At 41.1% G+C, this 21,750-nt stretch overlaps 2 long non-coding RNA genes across 2 annotated transcripts in view; one reads left to right on the top strand and one right to left on the bottom strand.

Moving 5' to 3' along the window:
• Nucleotides 1–811: 811 nt before the first annotated feature.
• The window catches only part of LOC138405473 (uncharacterized), a 55,468-nt gene continuing 34,529 nt past the window's right edge, over nt 812–21,750 (bottom strand). The window contains exon 2 of the long non-coding RNA XR_011239214.1: nt 812–2,081. This is a non-coding gene — a long non-coding RNA (uncharacterized lncRNA). The remainder of the gene's footprint in view (nt 2,082–21,750) is intronic.
• LOC138405469 (uncharacterized) lies at nt 18,093–19,617 on the top strand. The gene is made up of 3 exons (XR_011239211.1): nt 18,093–18,355; nt 18,440–18,541; nt 19,290–19,617. It is a non-coding gene; the product is annotated as an uncharacterized lncRNA (long non-coding RNA).

Genomic DNA, 21,750 nt, shown 5'->3' on the forward strand with positions numbered 1-21,750 from the left:
TCTTGTTAGGGAGCAGAGGGGACCCACAGACCCCCACTGTCTTTTCTATTTGATTCAAAGGGCAGTCTCACATGATAAATTCAGTAAATTTTAATTTAGTAAAGTAATTATACAGAATAACTATTCCCCAGACGACGACACCTACACTGACTTTTGTGATGGGATCATGGGACATACTCTAATACCAGGTCTGAAACCGGGTCTAAAAGTACAACTACTTTACTTTCCTCAGTACACACTACAGATCTGTACTCAGCACGGACTGTGTAGGTGTGGGGAGGACAACTTGGCTTCGTCTCTTTAATGTTAATGAGTGGCAGCACAGAATGGGCTAGTTAGAATTGCCTTCTTCGCCTTAGTTCAACAGTTGTGTGACCCTGACAGATAATAGAGAGCAGCACAGTGGGGGATTTAGCCAACTACAGAACCATGAAAGCAATGTTCCTGTCAGCCTGCTGCCTTCTTTTTTTTACTTTTCACCCTGCGTTAAATCTCCTCCTCACATCACACATCCTGCCAGGATATCACCTGTCAGGCTGTTAATCTAAATTTGTAATCTTACTAAGTAACCCTTGGATAGGGATTCTTGTTTCCGACGAGCAAGGGAATAAAAAAAAAACACATAAAAATATATGTGTTTTAGGGGTGACCTGATAGCAGAATTGTTAGGGAGCACACCATACGTGGATTCTCTTAATCTTATTAGTATATTAGCGACAAATCCCAACATACATTATATCAAGGCACTTTACACTGCAAGGTCAAGACCGTAAATCATTATAGAAAAACTAATGAGCAGACGGTGACAATGGAGAGAGAAAATATCACTTATTCCCGAACAATGACCACAGTTTAAGATAGTCCGACGGGTAACATTTGACGTTATCATTGCATTTGATGATCTTTACATTAGCGAGGCAGAATGCAAATGTGACACATGGTTTCACACATTTTTTTTTTAACACCATGTTAAAATTGACAATTCCATCTCATAGAAAACCCGAAAACCATATTGAATGAACTGTTTAACACCTCAAGGAAATGACTTGCGATTATGAATCTCTAATGTGTGAAACTCCTTTGTACAACTCTTCAATCAGTCATCGCTCCTTATCCTCTGATAACAGGATCCACCTCTGTGCTGCTTGTTGCAAGTGTGACTCAAATAGGCCAGAGGATCGTAATGAGATTAGGAGACCATGGAAGAGAGGCCAGAGGAAGAGGAGTCTGCAAAAAAATTAGAGAGGAAATAAGGTCTGAAATGAAATTCAGCCATGACATCTGACACTGCTTTACGGTTTTGCCCTATCGACAGAACAAACTAGAATGCAGTTGTTTCATCAGTCCAACTTATGTGAGAGTCATCAGGTCGGTTATGACATGAGGTTTGCAAAAGTAACCTGCAGTTATAAGCTGTGGCAGGACTCAGTCCACATAACCCTGATTAATATTCGTATTGCATGTTCAACTTGTACCAAATTCAACTCTGCAATTCCTCGGGCCCCAAAAAATACACTTGGAAAGTGTTTAGCCAAGTATTTAGTATTGCAACGCTATAATTTGCCTTAATCTTTTTACTTAAAGAATAGTGGAACGTCAAGCTGAAGGGGCGATCACACATTAATGTGGATGAAGGCCACTTTGTCTTCCAGGTAAATATCACCATGTGTGCCGCCATCTCCAATAATGGAGACCTTTGCCACATACCAGCTTTCAGCTCACATGCTACAGAAAAAACGTGGTGACATTTCTTGATGAACCAAATGAAAGACTTCATTAGAGGGCTGTTGGTGCCTGGCGACCGTGTATGTCATCATTTGAGGCAATGCTGCCTTCCACTGTTCTCGTCTTGTGAATGAATGGCTCCTTACATGTCCTGTATCATGATATAATTCCTCCTTGCATGCTCCTCTTCTCAAAACCGAATTGAGGAATTATTCTCTGCTTGGAGATCTGAAGATAGATGATCACCAGCCACATGACCAGATGTCTCCCCTGGAGGCAATGGATGCTGGTTGCCTGGCAATAGATGTGGAGGACTGCCTGGATACGTCATGCAGGGAAGTCTTTCCCTTGGTGCACTGCAGGGAAAAATTGACCTGTGATCTTATCATCAGAGCAGAATGGAATACATGTGAAGTCGTTCTTTGTATTCTTGGTTCCACTTTTAATTTCTAAGTTTGAGTATGCTGGAAAGTATAGAGTGTTTAGAAACTGCAGCATCTTCAGCCTCAGACTGACCTTCATAAATAAAGAACTGACTTCACTGCAAAATAAAACTAAGCACCAATAAGCCAATCATCCTCCTAAAACAATTCTATTTCAGGAGATTAGTCTTTGTAACGTGGGATTTGATTCTTCCATTAATCTTCTTCGAGTCCCATCATGGCCGCTCTATTCAAAGTTATTGTCTGAGATGCTGACCGAGTAATTACAGTTAGACTCCACTGCAGAGAGCAGTTCCCCAAACAAACTTCAGCACAATAGACTCAGAGTGACCTGGATTAAGTGAAGGTCTGGTGTCATTAAGTGATTCACTGATGATCGATAGCGCATCACAAGTTCGGCCTACAGACATTTCAGGTCCCTCTGCACAACAATAAATGCTGAATAAGCATAAAAAGAGCTTATGTAGACAGTTCATAAATCAGTGATATGAAGATTGAGTTGTCCCACTCAGTCATCAGGCTATGAACCATTAGTGTGCGAGCGTGTGCCACGATATGAGGAATAATTGTGGTTATGCACATACAGTATATTTATATATATATTCAACAGCTCAGCGTCACAGTGTCCTGGCATTGTGTGAAACCACATCTGTCGGCCATCTCTGGCTGCGTCTTTGCCTCATGTTGCGAAACCTGTCAGTATCAGTGCGCTGGGATTCTCCTCTGAGGCTCCCATTCCACTACCTGTGCCCAGCCTCTGTGAACATCAATACGTCCCCAGAGACCCCACGAAACGAAGATGATTCTCGGGGGTCCTTCAGCCGTGTTGGTAGGGAGATGGCTACCAGGTGGTCTCTTGGGACCAGTATCACAATGACTTATTGTGCCTGGGAGCAACGGACCCATAAAAGTAAGTCTTTCAAGTATTTATGATGAAATCATCAACTTCCCGGACCGGTTTGAACAGGCTCTTCACAGGAACTATAGAACTGCATTGGTTTCAATTCACAGTTGATTTTCTGTGCCGAGAAATATGTCAATGTGGACAGGAGGTTCTTGTTGGTGGGCAGCACTGTCTCACAGCAAGACGTGCCTGGGTTCGAACCCCAGTTCTCTGTGGAGTTTGCCTGTTTTACTTACACTTGTGTGGGGTTTTCTCTGAACGCTCATCCTCCCATAGATTCTGGACTCTGAGTTGTTCATGGATGTGCTGTGTGTGATTTTACTGTCTCTATATATCGGCTCAGCAATACACTGGCGACCTGTCCTTGGTGTAATCCACCTTTGGCCCCATATAAACTGGGATTTGGTCCAGCTGCCCCTGTGACCCTCAAAGGATAAGCAGTATAGACGAAAGACGACAGGCTAATCCGACATGAGGATGACCAAACTAATTTATCTTTAAAAACTCACCACATGAAAAAAAACCATTTAAATCCTTTGCAGAGTTTCTAACATAGACACTGAGCAGTCTGTGTTTAAACACGCTGACCTGCACCAACATGAACAACAACAACAACAACAACAACAAATGAATTGTGACTCAGTCTGTGTTAATTATACGATGACAGCTTCAGCCGGCTCTTAGCTCTCACTGCGGATAACAAGATGATGAAAGACCCGAGAGATTGTTAGAGAACTCTGAGGGTCCACTTCCAGCTGTCGGAAAAGAGCGGAGACATTAATTGGGTGTAAAAGTCTGGAATTGAACTGGTAAGAGATGAAGTTAAAATAAAAAATCATAGGTGTGCAGCTTTAGTGAAAAATACATTTCAAATCCAAAACTTTTATCAGTGTTAATACTTGTGGGGGCCGGAGTTGACAGACTCATCTACAAGCTGCTTTAATACACTTAGAGGGAAAGAGTGTCTCCACCCCCACGCTGTGACACAGCAGCGGTGGCTTCAATGTAATTTTATGGGGCAACTGTGACAGTCCATGAAACGTCCACTAAAAGTGCTTATATAAAAATAGGCCCCGCGTTGAAAAGTACCAAAGTTACACTTTAACACTCTTTATATTATTTCATAGATGTGTTGTGAAGATATATAAGGTTCAACGAGCAGCAGCAGCTTCAGCCTGTTCTAAATTGGTTTGATGTCACTAATTAAAAAATCTCATATTATCACATCTGACATACACAATCCCCAGTTAAAGACTATGAGCCTTATTTCTTCTTGCTTCACCACATCCATCAAATGTCGCTCGAATGCTGCAGGTATTATGTGTTTGTTCAACAATGATGGCTCTGATTTCAACTCCCTGTCTCTATACACACAATTAGCATCATGTAAATGTATTAACAGCTGATCTTAACCTTTTTCTCCTCTTATCACTTATTCATAGGAACTTAGTTCAGATGAATGTGCTCTGCTTTGAGCTTTCAAAATATTCCATTTCCCCCTTTGATTCCTCTGTTAAATTATCATTAATAGAATCATCAAAGTGCAAGTAAACAAACTTCACAGCGTTTCCCTGCTGCTTGAGAGGAGGAGGAGGCAAAGCTTGTGAGTCCAGATTTTGGCTGAACCACTTCCTTTTATCCGGGAGAAAATCTACGAGAGTCAGTGAGCAGCAACTCAGCCAACAACTCTGCTCCTCACAAGTTTGTTACAAAATGGAAGAACAATTAACGTCAGAGGTAAAACAGGTTTATATTGTACATAGAAAAAAGTTGATTGTATTTGTGTATTATATTTGTTAACAATAAAGTTTGTAGTTAAACGTACTATATGTAACTTTAGCCACTAAAACAATAGACCTAGTTTGATGTCATAAGGCAGCGTGGGATCATGTGAGTTGTTGTCTTCTATTAATCCCTAATATTGGTATCAGCCCATTTATATCCACATTAGTCAGGCTCTCGTATCCAGTGTCACAAATTTGGCCTTTTACAGCTCAACAATTTATCCAAGTGTTTCCATTTAACTTCAGCAAAATACATTAATCCAGGCACCAATTGCAAATCCTCAAAAATGTATATGGCAAAGAAAGTTAGTCATAAAATAAACTTGTTTTGTCGAAGATAGGATTGAACGGTTCATACGTGTAAAGCCTAGTGTGCATACTTTTAGTTACATTTTTGCCGGGTTCCATCAACTGCAGGACACATCTATTATCCAGAGGTATTGACGATTGGAAACTTCCTCAGGAGTTGGTGAATTTAATTTGGAAGCATCGTGTCTGACCAGCTGAAGCTGTACTCACAGTATTGGAGATTGGGACAGTGTGCGGGGAGCTTTCACTCTGAGGACGGCTGCACAGGAAAGGTAAAGGTGTCGATGTCATTTCCCTCGGTTGCCTCAGGACTGAACAGATTATTGCATAAACCTATTGACCGGGGGGCTGGCTGCTGGACCTTTTCAACCTTTTGCAATCACCCTCTGTGCTGCAGGCTGCTGTCTGGGGTACAAAGAGAGATATTTCAAATTCAGCCCGGAGGACCGTCTCGTTGGATTCGGCCCATCAGTAAGTTCTGTGCTGCTTGCTCATATTGTTACCGACTCATTCGGAGCTCTAAATCCTCATCATCGAAATCCACCTGGCGTTAAAGGCCTGTTTCTGAGGTAATATCTTTCCTGTCCTCTGGAGCAATCGTTATAAATTGAACAGGATTTATTTGCTTGGATCAAGCCTCAGCATCTTTTTGCATTCCCACACAACTCCTTTTGTATCCCATCATGTTCATGCTTCAGTCAATTATATTCTCTTACAACACCCAACAACACCATAATAATGAAAAAGCTGAATATACATTTTACCAGGAAGTTGGCTGACATGATGGAAAAAAGTAATACCAGTGAATAAGTGATGTGAGGGAATAAAAATAAAATTTTCATGGAAAGTAAAAGTATTGCAAGGGAATAAAAGCCCAGAAAAAGGTTTTTCTCACCTTGCCCTTTCCGAGGCCCAATAATTTATATCATGACATTTATTAAAACATTTTTCTTCTTGATAATCCATCTATAGTTTAGCTGCAAGTATACAAATGGACTTAAGTCTGCTACCTCTTCATCTTACGCTAGTGTCATTGTTAAATTATATAAAACCTAAACCACCTTTAGTTTGAGAGCTAATGAGAACTTCTATATGCCAGATCCTGACAATTTATAATAATTAACAAAGATATCAGATTTCTGAATGTCACAGGATTAACCACAAATATCTAATTTATTTCCAGAATGGTTTGCATATCTTGCAAACCACGTATCTTATCACCCACACACTTGGCGTGTGTATTGTTCAGGGCCAAATATGAACAGCTGTTTGTGCAGCAGCAGTGGTGCAGCTTCAGTTTTCTTCAGACTGAGTCCTGCAGTCGCTGTTTATTTGCTGCTGTTCAGTTATTGCTGTTCACTTTTACAGTTTCAGAAAGAAGAGCTGCCACCAGCATCACCACAGGAAATGGAACACTGCACTAGCATGACTGATTTCAAATATCCTCTTCAATCATTGCTTGGGGCCTTTTTTCTTAATTCTCAGACTTTAGTGGTCATTTTATTTAACGTTTAAAAAGTTTAAGGACACCATGAAAATTTATTATACTGCATTATTGTGGATGGTGTTTAATAGTAGACTGAAATCCATTTAACCATAATTTGTTTTAAAAAGTATTAAAACTAAAGCCAATGGGGTTTCCACTATTTAATGTGGCACTGTGTTCCTTTTCATGTCCTCTCTCACTCGGCTCAGCGCTCCACGAATGTACAAGATGTCACCTACTCCCTCGGGTGATGTTATCTCACCATCAACTTTTAAAAACAATCAACTGTAATTCTACAACAATTATTTCCACAACCAGACTGCGCAGTTTGACGCAGGAGCACAAGAAGATCAAAGATGTACATGAAATAAAACAAGCGAGCAAGTGTCCCTATGTTTCTGGAGTTGAGATGGAAGCTCCGCAGCTTTTAATATCGATTCCCCCTCGAGATTAGTCCCGAGTTTGAGATGAAGCGACGAGCAAGAACATCACAAAGATGCTGAGCGGGTTGAGGATGTTTGTGTGTGGCTGATGTTGCCGTGACGCCAGCCGCCATCCTCTCATGGTTGGCCAATAACAAACTGATGAGGAGGGATGGCGGTTTGCTGCCGTTTGCTGATGTTGTGGAAACGCTGATTGAGATGCACGATGTCTGAGCGAGGAGCTGCTTCAGAGCCCCTGAAGGATGCAGCTCGACAACGGAACACAAATCACTGACTGCTGTCAATTAAACAGAGTGCGCCTGTATTCAGTGAGAGCACTGGAATACTGCACACACTCATTTTGTAAGTGTTTGAAGTGAACGTACAAAGCCTCTCTGTGAACCAGTAATTTTCTGAGTGGAAAAAGCGGTGAAAGTAAAAAAACAAAATGCTTGTTGTGAACAATTTATGTCCTGATCAGATAAATAACTACATGGCACTCTGCAGAGCTCAGGACTTCAACAAGGCCAAACAATCCTACACGTCTGTCTCCCTCTTACATCATATAGAAATAAAAGGAAGCAGTAATCTGATAATGAGCATCAATATGTCTGATTTCTTTTTGATTTCTCCCTTTGACCAGATCCACACAAAAGTTTACATTATTTACAATGCTTAGTCCAAATGGCCCGAAAGTCATGGTCTCAACACTGAAAGAAGTCTTGTTGTATTCATAGTCCATTATCAGGATCCACGATTTTAATATTGACCTAAAATAGTGAACTAAACTAAATAGCTTTAGTTTTTTTGCTTTGTTTTACAAACTGACCTAAAATGGAAGCATCAAAAAAACTCACACACTCACTAAAATAGATTAACATAACCTTTTGGTCCATCTACTTCATCCCACAGCCTCCTCATCTTTATGTCGCTGATGAGCTCATGATATCTGTGGTTTTGAAGTCACGGGAGGACAGTGGGTGAGGGGACATGATCAGAGGAAAGCAGGGTGAGTCACAGTTTAAGGCCTCAGAAGTGGAGAAAGGCTGCTGAGGTCTTCGGAGCCTGTGGGCAAATCTGTTTGGAAATGTGTATGTGAGAACAGCTCATTCCTAGAGGAATATACAGATCTTAAGATGGTCCCTACGTCAAGAACGTACGTCTCTTGAAAAGGATGTGACAAGAAGATGAAGTGTGTGTGATTCAGATTAGTGAAACAATGCGTATTGTATCTAGTGTGTATGATCCTAGAAGGACTAGATGTTCTTCTACTCTAAAATGTGTGTGTGTTTGTGTGTGTGTGTGTGTGTGTGTGCATGAATCTGTACGTGTATCTTTCAATTCTATGTTTTCTGAACTTGGCATTAGCAGGTTTACTCAAAAACTACTCGACCAATTTTCAGTGCATTTGTGGAGGGGTGGGATATTACCCAAGGAAGAATTCAATCATTTTGGAGCGGATCAAGATAAATGGACAGATTCATGAATCTTTTTCACGTTCTTTAACATGTCGGGATAGAGTGTCAGGTACAAAATCTCCATATGCCCTTCTAGGTAGATATTTAGTGTAGAATCATCTAAACCATGATGAATGTTGGCCTCCACTGGATCACAACATGAACATGAAGAAGCCATGAACCACCTACTCATGCTTGATGAAGATTCTGTGATGAGGCCAAACAACAACACTGACTGGTACTGACCAATGAGACAGAGGTGGACAGGGTGCATCCCCTTCAGACTGTAAATGAACCAATAAAGAAGAATCTGAATAAGAGAAGAGTACATAGCTATTTCTGCAACTTCATTTCTCTTATCCAACATTCAATTAATTGCAGACCACATATGAATTCAGAGATTAATTCCACTTCATTGGCTTCTTGAGGAAACGTACATTTCTACCTACAATCCCAAGTCAAGGACCATCGAAGAGTGAGGAAGGAAAACGTGTGAAGAAAAACTGAATGAATTGTGAATGGTGATGACTATTTCTCTCTGATTCAGTGTGAACACAGATGAAACCTACAACATGCTGAGTGGAAGGAGCACCGGCTCGTCACATCTATAATTCAGAAAAAAGCATGTGTGAGCAGCTGGATCCAGGGTCATTAGACAGCGATCACACGACGACTACTGGTGCCACGATTGATGTTAACGCCTCACATGCTCTCTGTGGGAATCCAGGCAGTTTGCAATATTGACAGGATATAATGGAGACAGAGGATACATGATAAAACAGACAGACAGGTATTGGATGTAGCCAGTTACAGTTTATGTGAGGCAAGAGGAAACTATCATGCTACACTATCCTACTCTTGTGATGATATCTCAAGAACTTTTGTGCAAATGTTCACTTAGACTCACAGATTAACGAATTAGATTTGGGTGGTCAAAGGTCAAAGGTCACTGTGGCCGCAAAAAACACATGAGAGCCAAAGGTCAAAGTGAAACCATGAGTCTGGAAAAAATGCAGTTAGACTGAAAAGGTTGGTGGAGTTTCAATACCACACAAGGAAGAATGGGAGCAGATGCATGATGGGAACATTTTCTTAAAGCCGTCTTTGAGATTTCTAAAGGGGGAGGAGAATGTGAGCTTCACTGCACTGTTCTCCCTTTGCATCTCCAATAATACAAATGTTAGCAGATGAGTAATAGAGGAGAAAACCTTAACATCTCGTAACTAGTCAATGCCATCGCAGCTCGCCTTGTCACTCACGAACCCTAACCCTGTATCAGCTGCTAATTAGAGTAATGCTATGACAGGGTTACCCACTTCTTCCACAGGGAACATAAATCAAATGCATCTCTGCAGCTGCAGAATCATCTGAGCAACCGTGCAGTGATCTAATAAAAGGCTCTTGGATCTGAGCATGGTTGCTTAAATGTATGTGTGTGGGCCCTTAGCACATGCACTTCAGTCTGTTGCTGTGTCTGTTAGTGCACATCTCAAAGGGTTTTGTTGTGCTCAGCTGCACCAGCACTGGATGCATTAACCAGATTCATTTGAGGAAATGGATGAAGATAGAAGGATGGGTGATGGAGAAAGTGGCAGCACCGAGGAGAGGAGATACATGACAGAGGGAGGGTGAGAGTGGATAAAATGTAGGGGAGTAGACAATGATGGGACCGAGCAGAATTGTGTGGGAAAGAGTAATGGATCCCATCTCGTCTATTGCTCACTTAAGGTCCCCAGAAGTGTCTGTGGGCAAAAGTGCATCAGAGTGAATGCAGCTTAGACGGTTTCATGGAGCTGAAGAAAAAGATGATGATAATCCAGTTAAATTGAAAAATGGGAATGTCTATGGATCCTCGTTCGTACTTGTATTAATCCTTCCTTACATTCATGCAGCCAGATAGTTTATATGATTGCCGCTGAGTGGGGATAATAACTTCCTCGGTGCAGCAACGTTGAAATACCATCGTCTGCCATCGAGATGTTGACTAAGTACATTCATGATGTAGTTGGAGAGAAAAATGGCTCCAAGCAGGATTTTAACTGTGCTTCATTGATGCTGTGTTATGAATAAATAAGTGGATTTTACAGACCCAGTTGTCTTTAATGAAACGCTTGAAGCGAGTGTCGCAGGGAGATGCTTAACTGTCTGTTTGGGCACCTTTGGCCACTGTACACGTGTGGTTTGCTCATTTCTGTGGTAATTACGAATTATGAATACTTCAATTAGATGTCTGGAGGAAACGTACAGCCACAAAACATCTAGGAGGTGCAATTGTAAATGTTCCTGTCCGCCCAGCAGTCACAGTGAAGTCCCTCCTCCCTTGTTCTCCAGGTTCAGTTCGGAGTTAATGAAAATTGAGGGATTTCATGGCCACTGATGGCCCCGAATCTGCACCCGATCATTATTGGGGTAGTATCGCCCGGTGTTTTTCTATTTGAGCTTCTAACAGCCCTTTGTGTCTCTATGTATGTGTGTGTGTGATTTTGCGAGCAAGGCGGTCATAAATCATCACTCCTACAAATGTTTCTACACAGTTCTGCCCTTAAAAAATCATTGTGACTCAGAAGTGTGGCTGATTAGAAGTGACAGTTTTACTTCCCTCATCACTTGTGGAGAGCAGGCGAGGAGATGTTTGGCTCTCACCTCCCTCGCTGTAGGACATCACCAGGATGAACTGGATGAACTGGATGATGGATGAGGAATGTGCAGGAGTCTGTCTTGCTGACGTTGGAGCAAACACATCCTGACATTGATACAGAAGTGGTTTCAAAATATGATTTAAGGAAAACAAAGAAGACTAATTGTCCTAATCAAAGAACGTTTTTAAAGATGGATGACCCCAAAAGTGAACCCAAAGCGTTTTGGGTCATAAATCTGCCTCCTCATGGTAAATGAATGGGACACTGTCCATGGTAAAAAGTTGCTAGTTCTTATTACAATGATGTATTTACATCTTGATGTATTTTGCAGTTAGTTTGGCTTTAATTAGTAATTTGTTATAAAATGAGGTGATGATTGACAGCTCAGAATGACTTGTGATTGGTCGAGCGTGCATATCGACGGAACCTCTGGGAGGAGGAAGTGGAGACATGTTGTCCATCTTTAGATACAGTCAATGTCCTAATCGGCAAAATCAATATTATTAAGAAGAAGAAGACCTTCTTTGTGTAGCCATCTATTCCTGACCGAAATGTGAATTTAAAAAATATATGGAGAAGAGAAAAGCAGTTCAAATACCCTTCAAGTGTCACATCCATCGCATCACTTCCCAGGTTGGCACAGTCAACCTTTGCTCTGCCGCTGCTGCCAACTCATCTTCAGTTTGCACACACTGCTGCGACCGACGTCACACTGCTCAATCACGCTGCTGTTCAAAAGAGCGATGATAAATCAGCCCCCTGCAATTACATCCGTTGTGGACGATTCTGCAGCACATGATTTATGAAGTGTGCCAAGATCAGAGGTACTGACTTGTTGTATACAAATCACCAGCAGACCCTCTTCTCACCAGCACTCATCCTCATGAGACCACAGTTACTCATTTCTATTCAAATGTGGGGGAGGAGTTTTAGTCAGTTGTAACTGCAGACAATGGGGTTCAATTTATGATAACTGAAGAAAAAGAGCACAGCAGTCAATGTGTCAGTACAGTCGTCTAAACACAGAAGAAAATGTCTTTCCCTCATAAAGACAGTGGTGGTCAGTGTCATGTTTCTGTTATGGCTTTCCCGCATGCATCTTATTTAGGTCGGAAATTTTACATTGCCAGCTCTGCTTTGTCAACGCCAGATTAAATGCAGACTACTCCTGCCAAAGGGAAACCCAGCAGGGCCATCACGCCTGCCAGTCAGAATGAAGCTCAGACAGGTTGCGACCTCGCTCTTTGTTGAATGTGGAGAGGCTGGCGTGTAACATCAGAGCAGGAGACCGCCGCTGTGGCAGGCGAAGAAAGAAAGGTGATCATAGAGAGCTTGGAGGATTAATTTAAGTAAACGTGTGGTTGTGTCTTGATTGCATCATTTGGCAGCGGAGAAAAAGGCAGTTGAGTTTATCTAAGATACAGGTCATAGAAACGCAAAGTGAAGGCTATTAACTCATGACTCCAACAAGAATTAGTAGAGTTGGACCCACTGTCAAGGGTGAATATTTTGGATTCTGCAACCATCCTGAGATATGCAGCGGGTTAAGAAAAAGGCGATTCGCCAATGGCAATTCAACAACAAAAGACACAATCTGAATCCAATATTCTTGAGGCCCATTGCTGAAGTGTGGTCAGAACTGAAGCTAGAAATGTCTGCTTTAAAAGTGGACTTTTGTGATAACATGGATGCTTGGGGGGGTCATACTAGCTTTCAAGAAGAAATTCGCTGCACGACCCACTTGTGTCGCACTCAACTAAAAGACTTGAGACAGCTTCTGCTGCTGCCTCAGACGCTACGATGATGCTGGATAAAGGAGGTGAAAAGAGGAACTGAAGGATGTGCAAAAAGAAATGAAATGAAATGACCTCAGGATGGTGGAATCAAAGAGAACACGGAGGGCCCCCGTTCCACTGATTTCATAGCAGGGCTGCTGAAAGATGTAACTGGACAGCCAGCCTCTCATTGACCGCGCAAGAGACAGACCTTGGAAACTTATTCTGCAGGTACATTTTTTTAATGTGAAGAACTAAATCCTAAATCCCTTGCAGTGATGGTTTGCAGAAGGTAGGGTGCATCCTTTTTGTCTGGTATCAATGCCCATCATCGATTCTGATACACTTGTGACTTGTTTTTAAATGTGTTTGTTTTTGTTCTTCCTGCACTATTGTCTCTTCCCTTTGGGAACAACGAAGTTATTCAGACCCATCAATAATATGCTCCAATTATTCTTGAGGATGTGAGGTGCCATGAAGTGCAATTACAAAGGAATATGACTATTGACAGATGCAGCACTAAATTTATCCCATCCAAACCCTTGTGAGAGGAATACAATACTGACCCCCTGCTTGAGGCGTGTTGGCCCATGGTCAAGCATTCAGCCTCATTCATTAGAGGTCTTTCCAATTACAGCGGCACTGTCTGCATTTTTAATGGATACACTCAGTCAGGGGCCATTGTTTCGAGAGCACTGTCCCAGAGTTTGGAGGCTGAGAGGTTGGATATGAAGGAGGTTGTGTTTCAGGGGGAACAATGGATGATCTGCTCAGCATGCAGTCCAGAGAAAACCGATTCTATGTCTGTGAGAACAGGCCAAGAGGCTGCAACAGACACCAGGAAAGACAGGATATATGGAGGGTGAAAGAGGAACACCACCACCACCACCACTGCTGCTTCTGTCCACCGTTTCAGTCACAGTTCGATTGGCGTTCCTGCATGCACCGTGAAACATCCAGCTGAGGCCTCGGAAGAAAATGTTCTCCTAAACAAACACTACAGACTTCCAGTTCTAATGCAGTTCAATAGCCAGTGAGACTGAAACAATTATTTCCTCTCTATCATTGTGCACACTGTCATTTCTTATCATTACCCCTCTATTATTGTGTTCTCTTAGGTAGAGCCTCTATTTCATAAACAACACACACTCTGATGTTTTTTAACTGCAGAACACTTTGGAAAGTCACTAGAAATAAATGGGGAACATGTCAGCAAACATGGTAAAGGTAACCAAGTGAATACATCTGTGAATACATCTGTGATTACGTTGAAAACAAGCAGTACTGAACTCCACACTAACTTTGACCAGGACTCAGTCTGACTACTTTTAGGATTTAGACTTTGGGCGTTTAGCAGACTTTCCTCATCCAAAGTGAAAGACACAATAAAAGAAAGGAGAACATCACAGCACCTCTGGTGTGACTGCAGGGAGAAGATTTTTCACCTCAGCCCTTCCCAGTGACATTTCTGGTGGCGTATGGAGCATTATTCTCAACCTTTTGGAGGCGAGAGCGCACCAGGAGTCAAAGCAGAATGTCAAAGCCTGTGAAAATAAATCACAGGGTCAAACAAACGGCCAACCAATTAACATTTACCTATTATTTAATTATTTACAATATCCTGACTGGTCTTAACATTTTTCCGCTTTAGGGTTGAAAAGTCAAGGACACTGCGGAGCACAGAGTTATAATGTGCAGTAATCAGAGGTTACATCATATTAAGTGATGCTCAAACACAGGGGTCAGGGGGTAATCAATTTACAAATGGATAAAGGCAATTTTTTAGGTGCCTTTGAGCAAGGGACTCAACCTGCAACCTCTTCAACTTTGGTCAACAGAGGATTACTGGTTCGCCGTCACCAGCTCGCCCCGCCCTTAAGGATCCACCTGTTGGAGCCTTTGCTTCTCTGGGAGTTGAAGCACACGTTTGAAGAAGCCCTCGAAAAGGGACAGTCTCGTCCTGCTGCTGTTTAAATGAGGCCTCTGAAGGATGTGCAGCCTGAATTGAGACACAGTCAATCTCTGACGTATGCATCATAGCTAACACACAGTATTTGCCAGGCAACCTATTGATCCTCTCATGTCAGTAACTAGTTTCCCAGCGAGGAAGCGAATGAGCATATTGACCACAAAGTGGAACTATTCCAACAAGCCTCAACACTGAGTCAATGGTCTTTTCTCTTTTAAAGGGACTCAATTCGCTGTGTTAGCAGGTATCTGTCATCACAATGCAATTAAACCAAAACACACACACACGAAAACCTTGTCGTAATTACATGTCAATGGTCTAACCTCAATTCTTCCAAGTGAAGACAAAGCAAATACTTTTACGAGTACGATATCACTTGAAACACAGCGTTACTCTCTGGTATCATTGATGTTCACTTTATCGCCACCTACTGGGCCGGCAGGGTTCTTGGAGCATTTTTGAGATATTTTGTCTTACTAAACAGACAGGGAACACATGCACTCAAAAAATATCCGCAGGACTGTAAACAAGCCCTTAAAGCGTGGTTGAATATATTTGCTATCCTTTATTGTAAAAAAAAAAAACAAGAGTGATAAAACCACTCAAAAGATTCATGCATCCAAACTGAAATATTTCTTATTTCTATTTAACTTTCTCTTTAAATAAGGAGGCAGGATTCAGTCCAACAGAGGAAACTGAGGTGATCTTCATCTGTTACCTCCTTCCTTTGCCATTCTATAATTAATATCAGGTCAGTGGAAACCATGTGATCTTTATCTCTTATTAAAGTCGTCATATGAAATAGTGTTCATTATCCTAGAGGACATACACTAACCTTATATTCTCGTGTCAGTTTGACTATATAGTGTAGAGCTAACTGTCATCAGACCTTATTAAAACCTGGTAAAAGACTGCGCAGAGGAAGCTGGTGCCGGACGTAACAGCTGTATAAATAAATCTAAACTTTACAACTTTTTTCTGAGGTTTAACTGACATACCAAGGTGGCATTTAAAAGTTTCCCACCTGGTGTTTAACGGTGAGCATTTGACATCTGGAATAATGCCTGGAAGTGTTGAATGTCATACAATCTGCACGCATGCACATAACAGGAATATAAGCAAGTGATGTGGTAATAAAAGGATAAAGGCTCATTGTAGGAAAGTGTCCTCGCTCCACACGATGTGACTTATCTCTTCATTCTTTGTGACAGCGGACACTTACGCGTCTCCGCTCGATCAAAGCCAGCACAGCTGTAGAGGCAGATAAAAAGGCAATAATAATCAAATAAAACTCTTCTCACGCTGGCACACAAAGAGTTGGCCGGGAGAACGGCAGGATTTTTTGACCCATGTGTCGCGTCATATCAGGGCACGACACTCACTCATGGAAGTAGGAAGAGCCAAAAAATTAGGCCCTTTTGTGATCTCAGATACTTTGGGATTATTTGAGGTTTTCAGGCCAGAAACATCCAGATAGAAATCCTTTATCGCGGAAGCTTTCGCTGAGCCACTGGTGAGTGGCGGGGAGGAAAAAATAAAATAAAATTCTCCTTTGTTGTTGTGCCGCAGTAAAAATTACCAGACAGTACATGGACAAAGAATATGAGCTGGCAAATGGGGCAATTTTCTGGATTGGAGAGATATTATCCCGCCGTGACCTTTTTCACATGGTGTTAAGCTTCCATTTATCCATTCAGACCGCAGAAATCCAGCCGAAGAGGATGTATCAAAATGATTAGCTGAAGAAAAGCTATTCAGGAAAAAGTTACTGGTGCTATTTTATCCTAAATGGCATCAGTGTTTGAATGAATTACTGTTTTGATAGAGACACAGTGTCACAGTGGGACGGCTCTGCAAGGTGCCAACATTTTAAAGGTCAGAGTAAGGACACTGGAAATCTCTTATAACCTCATATTACAGATACAGACACATTACATACAGCACCAGGGTTCTCAAGGGCAAGTCTATGATCTGGAGTGTCGAGGAAGATCTTTAGCTTTGGTGAAGGACCTTCAAACATCCTTCTCGTTTTAATTTTTCAGTTTCTACCTCAATGGAATGGAATTAAATTTGACAAATGTCCATCTACACGGATGTCACAGTGGACTTTGTTCAGTCTAACTACTTAATGCTGGAGAAATAGACACTGGGCAGCCATATATCTCTGGGCAAATAGTAAGATGGAGAAACTGCACTAAAAGAAAATTATTAATCATCATCTAAATTATAGGATTTTGTCTGGAAGTCAATATTTACATCAGGTGATATGGCTGCAAGGAGAAATACAAAATGTGTCTCTGGTCACTGGACCATTAAGCTTCTAGACATCCACTGTCAAGGGACCATCATCCATCCATCCGATAACTATGCTGCTTATCCTCATCCAAGGGTCATTTGGGGGCTGGAGCCAATCCCAGCTGACATTGGGCCAGAGGCGGGGAACACCCTGGACAGGTCGACAATCCCTCACCTCAAACTGAAATCTATCTCTGATTACAGGTTGTTCTTTATGTGGGGTTTAAATAAGAGTCTGGGTTCATGTTGAAATATTTCAGATTTAGCTGCCTGTGTCTAGTGTTGTGTTTTAATATACGCAGATCAAGCATAGCAGGAGAATGAAAGAATAAATAACAATAAATCTGAGGATAATTCACTCAATGCTTGTACATGTCAAGTCTAGTTTATATTACTCACATAGGCTCCTCATTTATTTCCTACCTTGCTCTACATTTTATTTAGGACTATGAACAGCAGCCTACTTTATCTAGAAGGTATGTTTGTGTTTAATGCATTGTGCAACACAAAAGCTTGAGAGCAGTTTCCTTTCAATCCTCCTCTCCATGTTGATCCTGTGAACAATAAACTCAGTCCTTAATTAACTGTTGTTAGATGAACTTCATTGGACTGATTGATCCATTTTTCTAATGCACCGCACAAGAAAAAAACAAAAAAAAAAAACAACTTAATGCACAGTTTCCACAAGGAAGTGGCTCCGAAATATGGAAGTAACAAAACCACAAACACGCAGAAAAAAGCTTGTGAAACAGCAGCTGAGACACAAAAGAGGAAGAATAAATGTAGTTTCTCATGTGAAACTGGTAAGGTGCTGGAGAGAGAGAGAGGGAGAGGGAGAGAGAGAGAGACAGCTGGGAAAAGAAATGATAAAGAAAAACAGCAGCAGAGAGAAATGAAAGTTACAAAAAAAAACACACAGCCCTTAATAGAGGGATACAATACAGCCCTCCGGCAGCTGGCAGCTTCACAATTAAGGAATACAGCAAAGAATGTCATTATCACTTGGGAGAAAATAAGAATCTTCTTTTTTTTCTTGAACAGGATGCAAGACTCTGTGGTCTATGAATTATTTACCCTACTTAAAATTCCCTGCACCAAAAACATGTGTCGGCCTCACAGCTGATGAGTCGCTCTCTCTCTCATTCAGGTATGGAAGCAGATTTATTTTTTTATTATTGTTTTTTGCTTGAAGGTGAGCTTCTTTAGTTTTCTTGTCACAATGCTTCCCCAGACGCCGTGTCCCAATAATGAAGCTGCCGAGGCTCCTGATGAAATACGTCTAAGATGAACACAGGGAGAGGAAACAAACGAATAGAGGAGAAGCAGGAGGATGGTGCGTAGGCTTGTAGTTAACTGTGTTTGTAGCCATATTCAACCATATCTGGTTTTCAGCAGGGCTAGAAAATACAAGTCAAAAGTAAAATACTGTTTACTTGAAAGAAGTTTTACTGGAGTAAACAGGTCGAGAGGTATCGCAGGTCGGTACTTCCTGCTTCATTCAGACTGTACAACCAGAGCTGCTCCCACTAGACCACATGCACCAGAACATCTCACTCAGGTTCAGCTTATTTAATTATTTACTTTATTAAAATATAAATCTTGTTTTTATATTTTGTTTATTTATTGATTTGACTCCCTGTCTATTTTCACTTCTCCTTTTGTTGGTGTGACACAGCAAGTTTTATAAAGGATTATCTGATATTAAATAAAATCATCATGTGCATACAACTGATAATCGCTAACCGATATTGAATTATTGATAATTCCACATATGGACACTATATAGCAGATGTCCATAGACGTCAGCCTCTCTAGTGCCACTATAGCAAAGTCAAATCATGTAAAAGAGTCAAAGATTTATGCAAAACTGTAATTTTTGATTTGAAAAAATACTAAAGTACAAGTGGTCTAAACAAAAAACACAGTAATGAGAGTTAATGACACTCATAATTTGTGATAATTATAGAGTCGTTAGGTGGGAATCATGTATAAATCTGCCAGATTAATGACTGAATTAAACATTACATTACATACTATCACATTACTCAGTTGTTGGTAATGTTTCTGTTCTTTTCTACAAGGTATTTTCAACACGTCCAAATCAAGGACTATGGAGCTGGTATATTGAAATCTGTGTGGGTATTTTTCAACAGCAAACCTGCTGTAACAACTGGTCACATTAGATCATGCCACATGCATCATCAACCACGTGCTGAGGGACTGGATCTATCAGAGGGGAACAATTTGTAAAACAAAAATCACAGTAAAAATTGCAGCAGTGACAGTTTGCACATGCGTTTCTCTGCTTGTTATTACAAATTTGATGTGCCAGCGGGAGGCACTGCTCCTGGGGGTCGTTCAGTCATTTTCCCGGGAAGAAATAAAAAATAGTCTCAGTGTGGAAACTCATTTTGTGATTTATTGTGTGTCAACATGAAGAAAAATTGTTCCGTTGATGAGTGAACCAAAACTGAACAGAGGGAATATTCTCATTAATTACATTTTCTGATATATCTTAATAAAAATGTCCCACATTCAAAGCATTTAATAATAAAACTGAATCATTCCGCTTCTCTGTTCATGCAGTCATTCAGGTCTTAGGGACCAAACCTCATAAAAACTTCCCCACAATTAGGCTGAAGGACATCTCAGTAAAAAATAGCCTGAGCACTAAATGTCATTCAAGTGTCGACCCATTCACACTGCTGAAGGGCACATGGGTAAAAAGAAGTCTTATGCACTATATGAACTACTGTAGGTCTGACCTTCTGATAACCAGCCATTCTGCAGACAAACTTAAAGGAATAGTTTGACATTTCTCGACCACACTTACATTGTTTACTTCCTGGAGTCTCCTCAGTATCATGAGGTTGCCAGGAAACAAGTCGATGGAGCGAAGGCTCCAGGAGATGAAATGATCTGGCACGTTCAAAAAGGATGTTCATATACTAATTAAACTGTCTTCCAAATTATGTTGTGGTGGCAACAACACCACCGGCTGCGTGAAGTTCGAAGGCATCGCTGTGTTTCTTATTGGTACCAGAGGTAAAACCAGGATCCTCAGTCCTGTCTGTGCTGAGGTTAAGGTTATATATATAATATTTGTTATTGGTAGAAGTAAATAAATGCATTATATTCTAAATGACTGTATTAAACCAGACCTACACAATAACTTCAACAATAAAACTAGACTGGAGGCCAAAAAAAAATTATAAACAAATTATTATTTAGGAAATTGGTGAAAAGGTCAAAAAAACACCAGAGGATAGTGAAAAACAATTCTTGGTTCCGCATCCTGATCCAAGTCTGCACAGAAATGTTATGGGTTGTTCCCTAAAGCAAACTGCATCCTCCCACTTAGTTTCATGGGGACAAACCAACTGATAGACAGACATTGTGCTGTAAGAACATTTTACAGATCCAGAATCAATACTTGTAGTTTATATATCCCTCATTGCGTGAATAGAAAACTTAATCCTAGCACACTCTTCAAAAACACTTCAAAAGGTTTTCCGAGAGAACAAAAACAGAGAACAGAAAAGTTTTTGTTTTGTGAGGATTAAACAAATGAAACACAAAGTGATGACAGTAGCTCCATGTACAGAGAATTGTATAATTCTACTCTGAAATACTTCTCCTGCCTTTCTCAAACTGTTGAACTCTCTTCTCTACGACAGTAAAAACTGTAATGATAACAAATTTAAACCTCATGGAATCCATCGGTTTTAAAATCTGTATAAACAGATGTTCATAATTCCACCTACATTTCTTCATCCTTCCGTCACCCTAACCTCTTTATTGATTACTCTGATCCCGATAGAAAACAGCTCAGAAAACCTGGTGCAGGGCACAAAACAGAAGAAAAAAAAGACTCTAGTGTGGATGAGGCTGCATCTGGCGTGCATGTATGTGGAGTCACAAACAAACAGAGATGGAGATGACCTTCTTAAACAGCGGAGGTGCTGTGTGGGTGGCGGCAGAGGTGCTGAAGGTCCCGGTGAACGCATCACATATAGTTAAAAAAGAAAAAAAACCTGTTCTGATGCAGATTCCTGTGCCAGAAGTGTACTTACAGCATTTGTATCACTTACGTGGGCTATAAAAGTAAAATAAATTGATCCACTCAGCTGCAATCCATCACCTCTGCAGTATTAATGACACACTTGACCTGCTGAGTCAAAAGAATATACAGGAGCTATTTTACTGCACAGTGTTATCTGCTCCTGGAGCTGCAGGGAGAGGAACCAAACCAGGGAGAGAGACAAGAGGGAAGGAAAGAAAGAGACACAAAAATAAAAATAAATTCAATAATCTGTCTTGGGGGATAAGGCTTAATGAAGCCATAAAGACGGAGCAGCGGTACGACGGCGCAAGAACAAAGACGACACAGGTACGAATCAGGATTGTGCAGAAGAAGGGATGACTGGTGTAATTCTGAGTGACAGGAAATGGAAAACTGCTTTCATGTGGACACTGGCAATTTAATCAGAGCTGAGTGGAGGGCGATAGAGCAGCAGCGAGCTGAATGAGTGGAAAGGTTCA

Source organism: Paralichthys olivaceus, chromosome 18 (genome assembly GCF_024713975.1).
Source record: "Paralichthys olivaceus isolate ysfri-2021 chromosome 18, ASM2471397v2, whole genome shotgun sequence".
Taxonomy (NCBI): domain Eukaryota; kingdom Metazoa; phylum Chordata; class Actinopteri; order Pleuronectiformes; family Paralichthyidae; genus Paralichthys; species Paralichthys olivaceus.